Below are 13,225 nucleotides of genomic sequence, written 5' to 3' on the forward strand. Positions count from 1 at the left end.
GAAAAGGGGGCCGGCCTGCTTGCCCAGAGAGTCGAGACGCGGGAAAGCGCACAGAGGGAGCACGGGAACCGAGAGGGCGAGAGAGAGACAGAACACAGAGACACACAGATGGGGGACGAGGGACGAGACCCGAGAAGAAGGAGCTCCAGTCCACTTCGCTTGCTCGCTCGCTACCTACCTACGTCTGTCTTTTCACCGCTGAGAGAAGGTGGTGCACCGCTCCCGGAGGCGCTGCAATACCGGGCCGATGCGTGGAGAGGACGGAGCAAGCTCCTGATCCAGCTCCCTGTTCCAAAAATCCGTTTAATATGTGGTCCCCCGATGGGGGACGTATCAGATATTAAACTGATAAGAACAGATACTACACTTGATCTTAGCCAAAAGGCCGAGAAGCGATGCCCACAAAGGCGCGGACCGACGCGCGGGCGTTCCGCTGGCGCACAGTGGCGCAGGCCGACTCCTCTGGAGCCCGGGACCCGCGCAGCTGCCGGCCTCCCTGCAGCCAGAGGCCTGCCGCGGGACTCTGCTCCCCCACTCTCTTGCCTGCCCGCCTGCCTTCCTGCCAGTCCCGGGCGGGGGCCCTGCTCTTTGATCTTCTGTCAACGGCCCGACAACGACCGCAGCCGCAGGGGGCGCCAGCCGCCCGGCCTCCTTAGCTTAGGCCCCTCCCACCGGCAGCAGCTGCGCCCAACCGGCTGCAAGCGAAAGCCGAGCGCCAGCACCTGCGGGCAGAGGCAAGGGGCAGCTCTCTCTCGGGAGGGAGGGAGGGACGGGGACGCGCGCGCACACACGCCTGCCTGCCGAAACAAAAGAAAGAAAAGGTGGATATACTAAGTTTTTTGGAGGGAAAACGCCCAGCTGTCGAAAGGGGCCCGCCTGCAGGGACGGGGACGGACACACACGCAAGCAAGCAAGCAAGCAAGCAAGCAAGCAAGCCACGCCTGCCTCCCTGGGAAAAGGCTGAAAAACCTAAGTTTTTTGGAGGGAAAACGCACGGGAGCCGAAAAGGGGGCCGGCCTGCTTGCCCAGAGAGTCGAGACGCGGGAAAGCGCACAGAGGGAGCACGGGAACCGAGAGGGCGAGAGAGAGACAGAACACAGAGACACACAGATGGGGGACGAGGGACGAGACCCGAGAAGAAGGAGCTCCAGTCCACTTCGCTTGCTCGCTCGCTACCTACCTACGTCTGTCTTTTCACCGCTGAGAGAAGGTGGTGCACCGCTCCCGGAGGCGCTGCAATACCGGGCCGATGCGTGGAGAGGACGGAGCAAGCTCCTGATCCAGCTCCCTGTTCCAAAAATCCGTTTAATATGTGGTCCCCCGATGGGGGACGTATCAGATATTAAACTGATAAGAACAGATACTACACTTGATCTTAGCCAAAAGGCCGAGAAGCGATGCCCACAAAGGCGCGGACCGACGCGCGGGCGTTCCGCTGGCGCACAGTGGCGCAGGCCGACTCCTCTGGAGCCCGGGACCCGCGCAGCTGCCGGCCTCCCTGCAGCCAGAGGCCTGCCGCGGGACTCTGCTCCCCCACTCTCTTGCCTGCCCGCCTGCCTTCCTGCCAGTCCCGGGCGGGGGCCCTGCTCTTTGATCTTCTGTCAACGGCCCGACAACGACCGCAGCCGCAGGGGGCGCCAGCCGCCCGGCCTCCTTAGCTTAGGCCCCTCCCACCGGCAGCAGCTGCGCCCAACCGGCTGCAAGCGAAAGCCGAGCGCCAGCACCTGCGGGCAGAGGCAAGGGGCAGCTCTCTCTCGGGAGGGAGGGAGGGACGGGGACGCGCGCGCACACACGCCTGCCTGCCGAAACAAAAGAAAGAAAAGGTGGATATACTAAGTTTTTTGGAGGGAAAACGCCCAGCTGTCGAAAGGGGCCCGCCTGCAGGGACGGGGACGGACACACACGCAAGCAAGCAAGCAAGCAAGCAAGCAAGCAAGCCACGCCTGCCTCCCTGGGAAAAGGCTGAAAAACCTAAGTTTTTTGGAGGGAAAACGCACGGGAGCCGAAAAGGGGGCCGGCCTGCTTGCCCAGAGAGTCGAGACGCGGGAAAGCGCACAGAGGGAGCACGGGAACCGAGAGGGCGAGAGAGAGACAGAACACAGAGACACACAGATGGGGGACGAGGGACGAGACCCGAGAAGAAGGAGCTCCAGTCCACTTCGCTTGCTCGCTCGCTACCTACCTACGTCTGTCTTTTCACCGCTGAGAGAAGGTGGTGCACCGCTCCCGGAGGCGCTGCAATACCGGGCCGATGCGTGGAGAGGACGGAGCAAGCTCCTGATCCAGCTCCCTGTTCCAAAAATCCGTTTAATATGTGGTCCCCCGATGGGGGACGTATCAGATATTAAACTGATAAGAACAGATACTACACTTGATCTTAGCCAAAAGGCCGAGAAGCGATGCCCACAAAGGCGCGGACCGACGCGCGGGCGTTCCGCTGGCGCACAGTGGCGCAGGCCGACTCCTCTGGAGCCCGGGACCCGCGCAGCTGCCGGCCTCCCTGCAGCCAGAGGCCTGCCGCGGGACTCTGCTCCCCCACTCTCTTGCCTGCCCGCCTGCCTTCCTGCCAGTCCCGGGCGGGGGCCCTGCTCTTTGATCTTCTGTCAACGGCCCGACAACGACCGCAGCCGCAGGGGGCGCCAGCCGCCCGGCCTCCTTAGCTTAGGCCCCTCCCACCGGCAGCAGCTGCGCCCAACCGGCTGCAAGCGAAAGCCGAGCGCCAGCACCTGCGGGCAGAGGCAAGGGGCAGCTCTCTCTCGGGAGGGAGGGAGGGACGGGGACGCGCGCGCACACACGCCTGCCTGCCGAAACAAAAGAAAGAAAAGGTGGATATACTAAGTTTTTTGGAGGGAAAACGCCCAGCTGTCGAAAGGGGCCCGCCTGCAGGGACGGGGACGGACACACACGCAAGCAAGCAAGCAAGCAAGCAAGCAAGCAAGCCACGCCTGCCTCCCTGGGAAAAGGCTGAAAAACCTAAGTTTTTTGGAGGGAAAACGCACGGGAGCCGAAAAGGGGGCCGGCCTGCTTGCCCAGAGAGTCGAGACGCGGGAAAGCGCACAGAGGGAGCACGGGAACCGAGAGGGCGAGAGAGAGACAGAACACAGAGACACACAGATGGGGGACGAGGGACGAGACCCGAGAAGAAGGAGCTCCAGTCCACTTCGCTTGCTCGCTCGCTACCTACCTACGTCTGTCTTTTCACCGCTGAGAGAAGGTGGTGCACCGCTCCCGGAGGCGCTGCAATACCGGGCCGATGCGTGGAGAGGACGGAGCAAGCTCCTGATCCAGCTCCCTGTTCCAAAAATCCGTTTAATATGTGGTCCCCCGATGGGGGACGTATCAGATATTAAACTGATAAGAACAGATACTACACTTGATCTTAGCCAAAAGGCCGAGAAGCGATGCCCACAAAGGCGCGGACCGACGCGCGGGCGTTCCGCTGGCGCACAGTGGCGCAGGCCGACTCCTCTGGAGCCCGGGACCCGCGCAGCTGCCGGCCTCCCTGCAGCCAGAGGCCTGCCGCGGGACTCTGCTCCCCCACTCTCTTGCCTGCCCGCCTGCCTTCCTGCCAGTCCCGGGCGGGGGCCCTGCTCTTTGATCTTCTGTCAACGGCCCGACAACGACCGCAGCCGCAGGGGGCGCCAGCCGCCCGGCCTCCTTAGCTTAGGCCCCTCCCACCGGCAGCAGCTGCGCCCAACCGGCTGCAAGCGAAAGCCGAGCGCCAGCACCTGCGGGCAGAGGCAAGGGGCAGCTCTCTCTCGGGAGGGAGGGAGGGACGGGGACGCGCGCGCACACACGCCTGCCTGCCGAAACAAAAGAAAGAAAAGGTGGATATACTAAGTTTTTTGGAGGGAAAACGCCCAGCTGTCGAAAGGGGCCCGCCTGCAGGGACGGGGACGGACACACACGCAAGCAAGCAAGCAAGCAAGCAAGCAAGCAAGCCACGCCTGCCTCCCTGGGAAAAGGCTGAAAAACCTAAGTTTTTTGGAGGGAAAACGCACGGGAGCCGAAAAGGGGGCCGGCCTGCTTGCCCAGAGAGTCGAGACGCGGGAAAGCGCACAGAGGGAGCACGGGAACCGAGAGGGCGAGAGAGAGACAGAACACAGAGACACACAGATGGGGGACGAGGGACGAGACCCGAGAAGAAGGAGCTCCAGTCCACTTCGCTTGCTCGCTCGCTACCTACCTACGTCTGTCTTTTCACCGCTGAGAGAAGGTGGTGCACCGCTCCCGGAGGCGCTGCAATACCGGGCCGATGCGTGGAGAGGACGGAGCAAGCTCCTGATCCAGCTCCCTGTTCCAAAAATCCGTTTAATATGTGGTCCCCCGATGGGGGACGTATCAGATATTAAACTGATAAGAACAGATACTACACTTGATCTTAGCCAAAAGGCCGAGAAGCGATGCCCACAAAGGCGCGGACCGACGCGCGGGCGTTCCGCTGGCGCACAGTGGCGCAGGCCGACTCCTCTGGAGCCCGGGACCCGCGCAGCTGCCGGCCTCCCTGCAGCCAGAGGCCTGCCGCGGGACTCTGCTCCCCCACTCTCTTGCCTGCCCGCCTGCCTTCCTGCCAGTCCCGGGCGGGGGCCCTGCTCTTTGATCTTCTGTCAACGGCCCGACAACGACCGCAGCCGCAGGGGGCGCCAGCCGCCCGGCCTCCTTAGCTTAGGCCCCTCCCACCGGCAGCAGCTGCGCCCAACCGGCTGCAAGCGAAAGCCGAGCGCCAGCACCTGCGGGCAGAGGCAAGGGGCAGCTCTCTCTCGGGAGGGAGGGAGGGACGGGGACGCGCGCGCACACACGCCTGCCTGCCGAAACAAAAGAAAGAAAAGGTGGATATACTAAGTTTTTTGGAGGGAAAACGCCCAGCTGTCGAAAGGGGCCCGCCTGCAGGGACGGGGACGGACACACACGCAAGCAAGCAAGCAAGCAAGCAAGCAAGCAAGCCACGCCTGCCTCCCTGGGAAAAGGCTGAAAAACCTAAGTTTTTTGGAGGGAAAACGCACGGGAGCCGAAAAGGGGGCCGGCCTGCTTGCCCAGAGAGTCGAGACGCGGGAAAGCGCACAGAGGGAGCACGGGAACCGAGAGGGCGAGAGAGAGACAGAACACAGAGACACACAGATGGGGGACGAGGGACGAGACCCGAGAAGAAGGAGCTCCAGTCCACTTCGCTTGCTCGCTCGCTACCTACCTACGTCTGTCTTTTCACCGCTGAGAGAAGGTGGTGCACCGCTCCCGGAGGCGCTGCAATACCGGGCCGATGCGTGGAGAGGACGGAGCAAGCTCCTGATCCAGCTCCCTGTTCCAAAAATCCGTTTAATATGTGGTCCCCCGATGGGGGACGTATCAGATATTAAACTGATAAGAACAGATACTACACTTGATCTTAGCCAAAAGGCCGAGAAGCGATGCCCACAAAGGCGCGGACCGACGCGCGGGCGTTCCGCTGGCGCACAGTGGCGCAGGCCGACTCCTCTGGAGCCCGGGACCCGCGCAGCTGCCGGCCTCCCTGCAGCCAGAGGCCTGCCGCGGGACTCTGCTCCCCCACTCTCTTGCCTGCCCGCCTGCCTTCCTGCCAGTCCCGGGCGGGGGCCCTGCTCTTTGATCTTCTGTCAACGGCCCGACAACGACCGCAGCCGCAGGGGGCGCCAGCCGCCCGGCCTCCTTAGCTTAGGCCCCTCCCACCGGCAGCAGCTGCGCCCAACCGGCTGCAAGCGAAAGCCGAGCGCCAGCACCTGCGGGCAGAGGCAAGGGGCAGCTCTCTCTCGGGAGGGAGGGAGGGACGGGGACGCGCGCGCACACACGCCTGCCTGCCGAAACAAAAGAAAGAAAAGGTGGATATACTAAGTTTTTTGGAGGGAAAACGCCCAGCTGTCGAAAGGGGCCCGCCTGCAGGGACGGGGACGGACACACACGCAAGCAAGCAAGCAAGCAAGCAAGCAAGCAAGCCACGCCTGCCTCCCTGGGAAAAGGCTGAAAAACCTAAGTTTTTTGGAGGGAAAACGCACGGGAGCCGAAAAGGGGGCCGGCCTGCTTGCCCAGAGAGTCGAGACGCGGGAAAGCGCACAGAGGGAGCACGGGAACCGAGAGGGCGAGAGAGAGACAGAACACAGAGACACACAGATGGGGGACGAGGGACGAGACCCGAGAAGAAGGAGCTCCAGTCCACTTCGCTTGCTCGCTCGCTACCTACCTACGTCTGTCTTTTCACCGCTGAGAGAAGGTGGTGCACCGCTCCCGGAGGCGCTGCAATACCGGGCCGATGCGTGGAGAGGACGGAGCAAGCTCCTGATCCAGCTCCCTGTTCCAAAAATCCGTTTAATATGTGGTCCCCCGATGGGGGACGTATCAGATATTAAACTGATAAGAACAGATACTACACTTGATCTTAGCCAAAAGGCCGAGAAGCGATGCCCACAAAGGCGCGGACCGACGCGCGGGCGTTCCGCTGGCGCACAGTGGCGCAGGCCGACTCCTCTGGAGCCCGGGACCCGCGCAGCTGCCGGCCTCCCTGCAGCCAGAGGCCTGCCGCGGGACTCTGCTCCCCCACTCTCTTGCCTGCCCGCCTGCCTTCCTGCCAGTCCCGGGCGGGGGCCCTGCTCTTTGATCTTCTGTCAACGGCCCGACAACGACCGCAGCCGCAGGGGGCGCCAGCCGCCCGGCCTCCTTAGCTTAGGCCCCTCCCACCGGCAGCAGCTGCGCCCAACCGGCTGCAAGCGAAAGCCGAGCGCCAGCACCTGCGGGCAGAGGCAAGGGGCAGCTCTCTCTCGGGAGGGAGGGAGGGACGGGGACGCGCGCGCACACACGCCTGCCTGCCGAAACAAAAGAAAGAAAAGGTGGATATACTAAGTTTTTTGGAGGGAAAACGCCCAGCTGTCGAAAGGGGCCCGCCTGCAGGGACGGGGACGGACACACACGCAAGCAAGCAAGCAAGCAAGCAAGCAAGCAAGCCACGCCTGCCTCCCTGGGAAAAGGCTGAAAAACCTAAGTTTTTTGGAGGGAAAACGCACGGGAGCCGAAAAGGGGGCCGGCCTGCTTGCCCAGAGAGTCGAGACGCGGGAAAGCGCACAGAGGGAGCACGGGAACCGAGAGGGCGAGAGAGAGACAGAACACAGAGACACACAGATGGGGGACGAGGGACGAGACCCGAGAAGAAGGAGCTCCAGTCCACTTCGCTTGCTCGCTCGCTACCTACCTACGTCTGTCTTTTCACCGCTGAGAGAAGGTGGTGCACCGCTCCCGGAGGCGCTGCAATACCGGGCCGATGCGTGGAGAGGACGGAGCAAGCTCCTGATCCAGCTCCCTGTTCCAAAAATCCGTTTAATATGTGGTCCCCCGATGGGGGACGTATCAGATATTAAACTGATAAGAACAGATACTACACTTGATCTTAGCCAAAAGGCCGAGAAGCGATGCCCACAAAGGCGCGGACCGACGCGCGGGCGTTCCGCTGGCGCACAGTGGCGCAGGCCGACTCCTCTGGAGCCCGGGACCCGCGCAGCTGCCGGCCTCCCTGCAGCCAGAGGCCTGCCGCGGGACTCTGCTCCCCCACTCTCTTGCCTGCCCGCCTGCCTTCCTGCCAGTCCCGGGCGGGGGCCCTGCTCTTTGATCTTCTGTCAACGGCCCGACAACGACCGCAGCCGCAGGGGGCGCCAGCCGCCCGGCCTCCTTAGCTTAGGCCCCTCCCACCGGCAGCAGCTGCGCCCAACCGGCTGCAAGCGAAAGCCGAGCGCCAGCACCTGCGGGCAGAGGCAAGGGGCAGCTCTCTCTCGGGAGGGAGGGAGGGACGGGGACGCGCGCGCACACACGCCTGCCTGCCGAAACAAAAGAAAGAAAAGGTGGATATACTAAGTTTTTTGGAGGGAAAACGCCCAGCTGTCGAAAGGGGCCCGCCTGCAGGGACGGGGACGGACACACACGCAAGCAAGCAAGCAAGCAAGCAAGCAAGCAAGCCACGCCTGCCTCCCTGGGAAAAGGCTGAAAAACCTAAGTTTTTTGGAGGGAAAACGCACGGGAGCCGAAAAGGGGGCCGGCCTGCTTGCCCAGAGAGTCGAGACGCGGGAAAGCGCACAGAGGGAGCACGGGAACCGAGAGGGCGAGAGAGAGACAGAACACAGAGACACACAGATGGGGGACGAGGGACGAGACCCGAGAAGAAGGAGCTCCAGTCCACTTCGCTTGCTCGCTCGCTACCTACCTACGTCTGTCTTTTCACCGCTGAGAGAAGGTGGTGCACCGCTCCCGGAGGCGCTGCAATACCGGGCCGATGCGTGGAGAGGACGGAGCAAGCTCCTGATCCAGCTCCCTGTTCCAAAAATCCGTTTAATATGTGGTCCCCCGATGGGGGACGTATCAGATATTAAACTGATAAGAACAGATACTACACTTGATCTTAGCCAAAAGGCCGAGAAGCGATGCCCACAAAGGCGCGGACCGACGCGCGGGCGTTCCGCTGGCGCACAGTGGCGCAGGCCGACTCCTCTGGAGCCCGGGACCCGCGCAGCTGCCGGCCTCCCTGCAGCCAGAGGCCTGCCGCGGGACTCTGCTCCCCCACTCTCTTGCCTGCCCGCCTGCCTTCCTGCCAGTCCCGGGCGGGGGCCCTGCTCTTTGATCTTCTGTCAACGGCCCGACAACGACCGCAGCCGCAGGGGGCGCCAGCCGCCCGGCCTCCTTAGCTTAGGCCCCTCCCACCGGCAGCAGCTGCGCCCAACCGGCTGCAAGCGAAAGCCGAGCGCCAGCACCTGCGGGCAGAGGCAAGGGGCAGCTCTCTCTCGGGAGGGAGGGAGGGACGGGGACGCGCGCGCACACACGCCTGCCTGCCGAAACAAAAGAAAGAAAAGGTGGATATACTAAGTTTTTTGGAGGGAAAACGCCCAGCTGTCGAAAGGGGCCCGCCTGCAGGGACGGGGACGGACACACACGCAAGCAAGCAAGCAAGCAAGCAAGCAAGCAAGCCACGCCTGCCTCCCTGGGAAAAGGCTGAAAAACCTAAGTTTTTTGGAGGGAAAACGCACGGGAGCCGAAAAGGGGGCCGGCCTGCTTGCCCAGAGAGTCGAGACGCGGGAAAGCGCACAGAGGGAGCACGGGAACCGAGAGGGCGAGAGAGAGACAGAACACAGAGACACACAGATGGGGGACGAGGGACGAGACCCGAGAAGAAGGAGCTCCAGTCCACTTCGCTTGCTCGCTCGCTACCTACCTACGTCTGTCTTTTCACCGCTGAGAGAAGGTGGTGCACCGCTCCCGGAGGCGCTGCAATACCGGGCCGATGCGTGGAGAGGACGGAGCAAGCTCCTGATCCAGCTCCCTGTTCCAAAAATCCGTTTAATATGTGGTCCCCCGATGGGGGACGTATCAGATATTAAACTGATAAGAACAGATACTACACTTGATCTTAGCCAAAAGGCCGAGAAGCGATGCCCACAAAGGCGCGGACCGACGCGCGGGCGTTCCGCTGGCGCACAGTGGCGCAGGCCGACTCCTCTGGAGCCCGGGACCCGCGCAGCTGCCGGCCTCCCTGCAGCCAGAGGCCTGCCGCGGGACTCTGCTCCCCCACTCTCTTGCCTGCCCGCCTGCCTTCCTGCCAGTCCCGGGCGGGGGCCCTGCTCTTTGATCTTCTGTCAACGGCCCGACAACGACCGCAGCCGCAGGGGGCGCCAGCCGCCCGGCCTCCTTAGCTTAGGCCCCTCCCACCGGCAGCAGCTGCGCCCAACCGGCTGCAAGCGAAAGCCGAGCGCCAGCACCTGCGGGCAGAGGCAAGGGGCAGCTCTCTCTCGGGAGGGAGGGAGGGACGGGGACGCGCGCGCACACACGCCTGCCTGCCGAAACAAAAGAAAGAAAAGGTGGATATACTAAGTTTTTTGGAGGGAAAACGCCCAGCTGTCGAAAGGGGCCCGCCTGCAGGGACGGGGACGGACACACACGCAAGCAAGCAAGCAAGCAAGCAAGCAAGCAAGCCACGCCTGCCTCCCTGGGAAAAGGCTGAAAAACCTAAGTTTTTTGGAGGGAAAACGCACGGGAGCCGAAAAGGGGGCCGGCCTGCTTGCCCAGAGAGTCGAGACGCGGGAAAGCGCACAGAGGGAGCACGGGAACCGAGAGGGCGAGAGAGAGACAGAACACAGAGACACACAGATGGGGGACGAGGGACGAGACCCGAGAAGAAGGAGCTCCAGTCCACTTCGCTTGCTCGCTCGCTACCTACCTACGTCTGTCTTTTCACCGCTGAGAGAAGGTGGTGCACCGCTCCCGGAGGCGCTGCAATACCGGGCCGATGCGTGGAGAGGACGGAGCAAGCTCCTGATCCAGCTCCCTGTTCCAAAAATCCGTTTAATATGTGGTCCCCCGATGGGGGACGTATCAGATATTAAACTGATAAGAACAGATACTACACTTGATCTTAGCCAAAAGGCCGAGAAGCGATGCCCACAAAGGCGCGGACCGACGCGCGGGCGTTCCGCTGGCGCACAGTGGCGCAGGCCGACTCCTCTGGAGCCCGGGACCCGCGCAGCTGCCGGCCTCCCTGCAGCCAGAGGCCTGCCGCGGGACTCTGCTCCCCCACTCTCTTGCCTGCCCGCCTGCCTTCCTGCCAGTCCCGGGCGGGGGCCCTGCTCTTTGATCTTCTGTCAACGGCCCGACAACGACCGCAGCCGCAGGGGGCGCCAGCCGCCCGGCCTCCTTAGCTTAGGCCCCTCCCACCGGCAGCAGCTGCGCCCAACCGGCTGCAAGCGAAAGCCGAGCGCCAGCACCTGCGGGCAGAGGCAAGGGGCAGCTCTCTCTCGGGAGGGAGGGAGGGACGGGGACGCGCGCGCACACACGCCTGCCTGCCGAAACAAAAGAAAGAAAAGGTGGATATACTAAGTTTTTTGGAGGGAAAACGCCCAGCTGTCGAAAGGGGCCCGCCTGCAGGGACGGGGACGGACACACACGCAAGCAAGCAAGCAAGCAAGCAAGCAAGCAAGCCACGCCTGCCTCCCTGGGAAAAGGCTGAAAAACCTAAGTTTTTTGGAGGGAAAACGCACGGGAGCCGAAAAGGGGGCCGGCCTGCTTGCCCAGAGAGTCGAGACGCGGGAAAGCGCACAGAGGGAGCACGGGAACCGAGAGGGCGAGAGAGAGACAGAACACAGAGACACACAGATGGGGGACGAGGGACGAGACCCGAGAAGAAGGAGCTCCAGTCCACTTCGCTTGCTCGCTCGCTACCTACCTACGTCTGTCTTTTCACCGCTGAGAGAAGGTGGTGCACCGCTCCCGGAGGCGCTGCAATACCGGGCCGATGCGTGGAGAGGACGGAGCAAGCTCCTGATCCAGCTCCCTGTTCCAAAAATCCGTTTAATATGTGGTCCCCCGATGGGGGACGTATCAGATATTAAACTGATAAGAACAGATACTACACTTGATCTTAGCCAAAAGGCCGAGAAGCGATGCCCACAAAGGCGCGGACCGACGCGCGGGCGTTCCGCTGGCGCACAGTGGCGCAGGCCGACTCCTCTGGAGCCCGGGACCCGCGCAGCTGCCGGCCTCCCTGCAGCCAGAGGCCTGCCGCGGGACTCTGCTCCCCCACTCTCTTGCCTGCCCGCCTGCCTTCCTGCCAGTCCCGGGCGGGGGCCCTGCTCTTTGATCTTCTGTCAACGGCCCGACAACGACCGCAGCCGCAGGGGGCGCCAGCCGCCCGGCCTCCTTAGCTTAGGCCCCTCCCACCGGCAGCAGCTGCGCCCAACCGGCTGCAAGCGAAAGCCGAGCGCCAGCACCTGCGGGCAGAGGCAAGGGGCAGCTCTCTCTCGGGAGGGAGGGAGGGACGGGGACGCGCGCGCACACACGCCTGCCTGCCGAAACAAAAGAAAGAAAAGGTGGATATACTAAGTTTTTTGGAGGGAAAACGCCCAGCTGTCGAAAGGGGCCCGCCTGCAGGGACGGGGACGGACACACACGCAAGCAAGCAAGCAAGCAAGCAAGCAAGCAAGCCACGCCTGCCTCCCTGGGAAAAGGCTGAAAAACCTAAGTTTTTTGGAGGGAAAACGCACGGGAGCCGAAAAGGGGGCCGGCCTGCTTGCCCAGAGAGTCGAGACGCGGGAAAGCGCACAGAGGGAGCACGGGAACCGAGAGGGCGAGAGAGAGACAGAACACAGAGACACACAGATGGGGGACGAGGGACGAGACCCGAGAAGAAGGAGCTCCAGTCCACTTCGCTTGCTCGCTCGCTACCTACCTACGTCTGTCTTTTCACCGCTGAGAGAAGGTGGTGCACCGCTCCCGGAGGCGCTGCAATACCGGGCCGATGCGTGGAGAGGACGGAGCAAGCTCCTGATCCAGCTCCCTGTTCCAAAAATCCGTTTAATATGTGGTCCCCCGATGGGGGACGTATCAGATATTAAACTGATAAGAACAGATACTACACTTGATCTTAGCCAAAAGGCCGAGAAGCGATGCCCACAAAGGCGCGGACCGACGCGCGGGCGTTCCGCTGGCGCACAGTGGCGCAGGCCGACTCCTCTGGAGCCCGGGACCCGCGCAGCTGCCGGCCTCCCTGCAGCCAGAGGCCTGCCGCGGGACTCTGCTCCCCCACTCTCTTGCCTGCCCGCCTGCCTTCCTGCCAGTCCCGGGCGGGGGCCCTGCTCTTTGATCTTCTGTCAACGGCCCGACAACGACCGCAGCCGCAGGGGGCGCCAGCCGCCCGGCCTCCTTAGCTTAGGCCCCTCCCACCGGCAGCAGCTGCGCCCAACCGGCTGCAAGCGAAAGCCGAGCGCCAGCACCTGCGGGCAGAGGCAAGGGGCAGCTCTCTCTCGGGAGGGAGGGAGGGACGGGGACGCGCGCGCACACACGCCTGCCTGCCGAAACAAAAGAAAGAAAAGGTGGATATACTAAGTTTTTTGGAGGGAAAACGCCCAGCTGTCGAAAGGGGCCCGCCTGCAGGGACGGGGACGGACACACACGCAAGCAAGCAAGCAAGCAAGCAAGCAAGCAAGCCACGCCTGCCTCCCTGGGAAAAGGCTGAAAAACCTAAGTTTTTTGGAGGGAAAACGCACGGGAGCCGAAAAGGGGGCCGGCCTGCTTGCCCAGAGAGTCGAGACGCGGGAAAGCGCACAGAGGGAGCACGGGAACCGAGAGGGCGAGAGAGAGACAGAACACAGAGACACACAGATGGGGGACGAGGGACGAGACCCGAGAAGAAGGAGCTCCAGTCCACTTCGCTTGCTCGCTCGCTACCTACCTACGTCTGTCTTTTCACCGC

The 13,225-nt window shown here is 62.9% G+C and overlaps 13 non-coding genes across 13 annotated transcripts; all 13 read right to left on the minus strand.

The window, feature by feature from the left end:
• Positions 1-206: 206 nt before the first annotated feature.
• LOC148645880 (U2 spliceosomal RNA) lies at positions 207-397 on the minus strand. The gene has a single exon (XR_015928018.1). It is a non-coding gene; the product is annotated as a U2 spliceosomal RNA (small nuclear RNA).
• An 811-nt stretch (positions 398-1,208) lies between these two features.
• LOC148645881 (U2 spliceosomal RNA) lies at positions 1,209-1,399 on the minus strand. The gene has a single exon (XR_015928019.1). It is a non-coding gene; the product is annotated as a U2 spliceosomal RNA (small nuclear RNA).
• Positions 1,400-2,210: 811 nt separating this feature from the next.
• Positions 2,211-2,401, minus strand: LOC148645882 (U2 spliceosomal RNA). The gene has a single exon (XR_015928020.1). It is a non-coding gene; the product is annotated as a U2 spliceosomal RNA (small nuclear RNA).
• Positions 2,402-3,212: 811 nt separating this feature from the next.
• LOC148645883 (U2 spliceosomal RNA) lies at positions 3,213-3,403 on the minus strand. The gene has a single exon (XR_015928021.1). It is a non-coding gene; the product is annotated as a U2 spliceosomal RNA (small nuclear RNA).
• An 811-nt stretch (positions 3,404-4,214) lies between these two features.
• Positions 4,215-4,405, minus strand: LOC148645884 (U2 spliceosomal RNA). The gene has a single exon (XR_015928022.1). It is a non-coding gene; the product is annotated as a U2 spliceosomal RNA (small nuclear RNA).
• Positions 4,406-5,216: 811 nt separating this feature from the next.
• On the minus strand, positions 5,217-5,407 carry LOC148645885 (U2 spliceosomal RNA). The gene has a single exon (XR_015928023.1). It is a non-coding gene; the product is annotated as a U2 spliceosomal RNA (small nuclear RNA).
• An 811-nt stretch (positions 5,408-6,218) lies between these two features.
• On the minus strand, positions 6,219-6,409 carry LOC148645886 (U2 spliceosomal RNA). Its single transcript, XR_015928024.1, has one exon. It is a non-coding gene; the product is annotated as a U2 spliceosomal RNA (small nuclear RNA).
• An 811-nt stretch (positions 6,410-7,220) lies between these two features.
• LOC148645887 (U2 spliceosomal RNA) lies at positions 7,221-7,411 on the minus strand. Its single transcript, XR_015928025.1, has one exon. It is a non-coding gene; the product is annotated as a U2 spliceosomal RNA (small nuclear RNA).
• An 811-nt stretch (positions 7,412-8,222) lies between these two features.
• LOC148645888 (U2 spliceosomal RNA) lies at positions 8,223-8,413 on the minus strand. Its single transcript, XR_015928026.1, has one exon. It is a non-coding gene; the product is annotated as a U2 spliceosomal RNA (small nuclear RNA).
• An 811-nt stretch (positions 8,414-9,224) lies between these two features.
• Positions 9,225-9,415, minus strand: LOC148645889 (U2 spliceosomal RNA). The gene has a single exon (XR_015928027.1). It is a non-coding gene; the product is annotated as a U2 spliceosomal RNA (small nuclear RNA).
• An 811-nt stretch (positions 9,416-10,226) lies between these two features.
• Positions 10,227-10,417, minus strand: LOC148645890 (U2 spliceosomal RNA). The gene has a single exon (XR_015928028.1). It is a non-coding gene; the product is annotated as a U2 spliceosomal RNA (small nuclear RNA).
• An 811-nt stretch (positions 10,418-11,228) lies between these two features.
• LOC148645891 (U2 spliceosomal RNA) lies at positions 11,229-11,419 on the minus strand. The gene has a single exon (XR_015928029.1). It is a non-coding gene; the product is annotated as a U2 spliceosomal RNA (small nuclear RNA).
• An 811-nt stretch (positions 11,420-12,230) lies between these two features.
• LOC148645892 (U2 spliceosomal RNA) lies at positions 12,231-12,421 on the minus strand. The gene has a single exon (XR_015928030.1). It is a non-coding gene; the product is annotated as a U2 spliceosomal RNA (small nuclear RNA).
• Between the last annotated feature and the right edge of the window lie 804 nt (positions 12,422-13,225).

The sequence above is a fragment of the Lepisosteus platostomus genome, chromosome 17, assembly GCF_059453375.1.
Source record: "Lepisosteus platostomus isolate fLepPlt1 chromosome 17, fLepPlt1.hap1, whole genome shotgun sequence".
Lineage (NCBI taxonomy): Eukaryota > Metazoa > Chordata > Actinopteri > Semionotiformes > Lepisosteidae > Lepisosteus > Lepisosteus platostomus.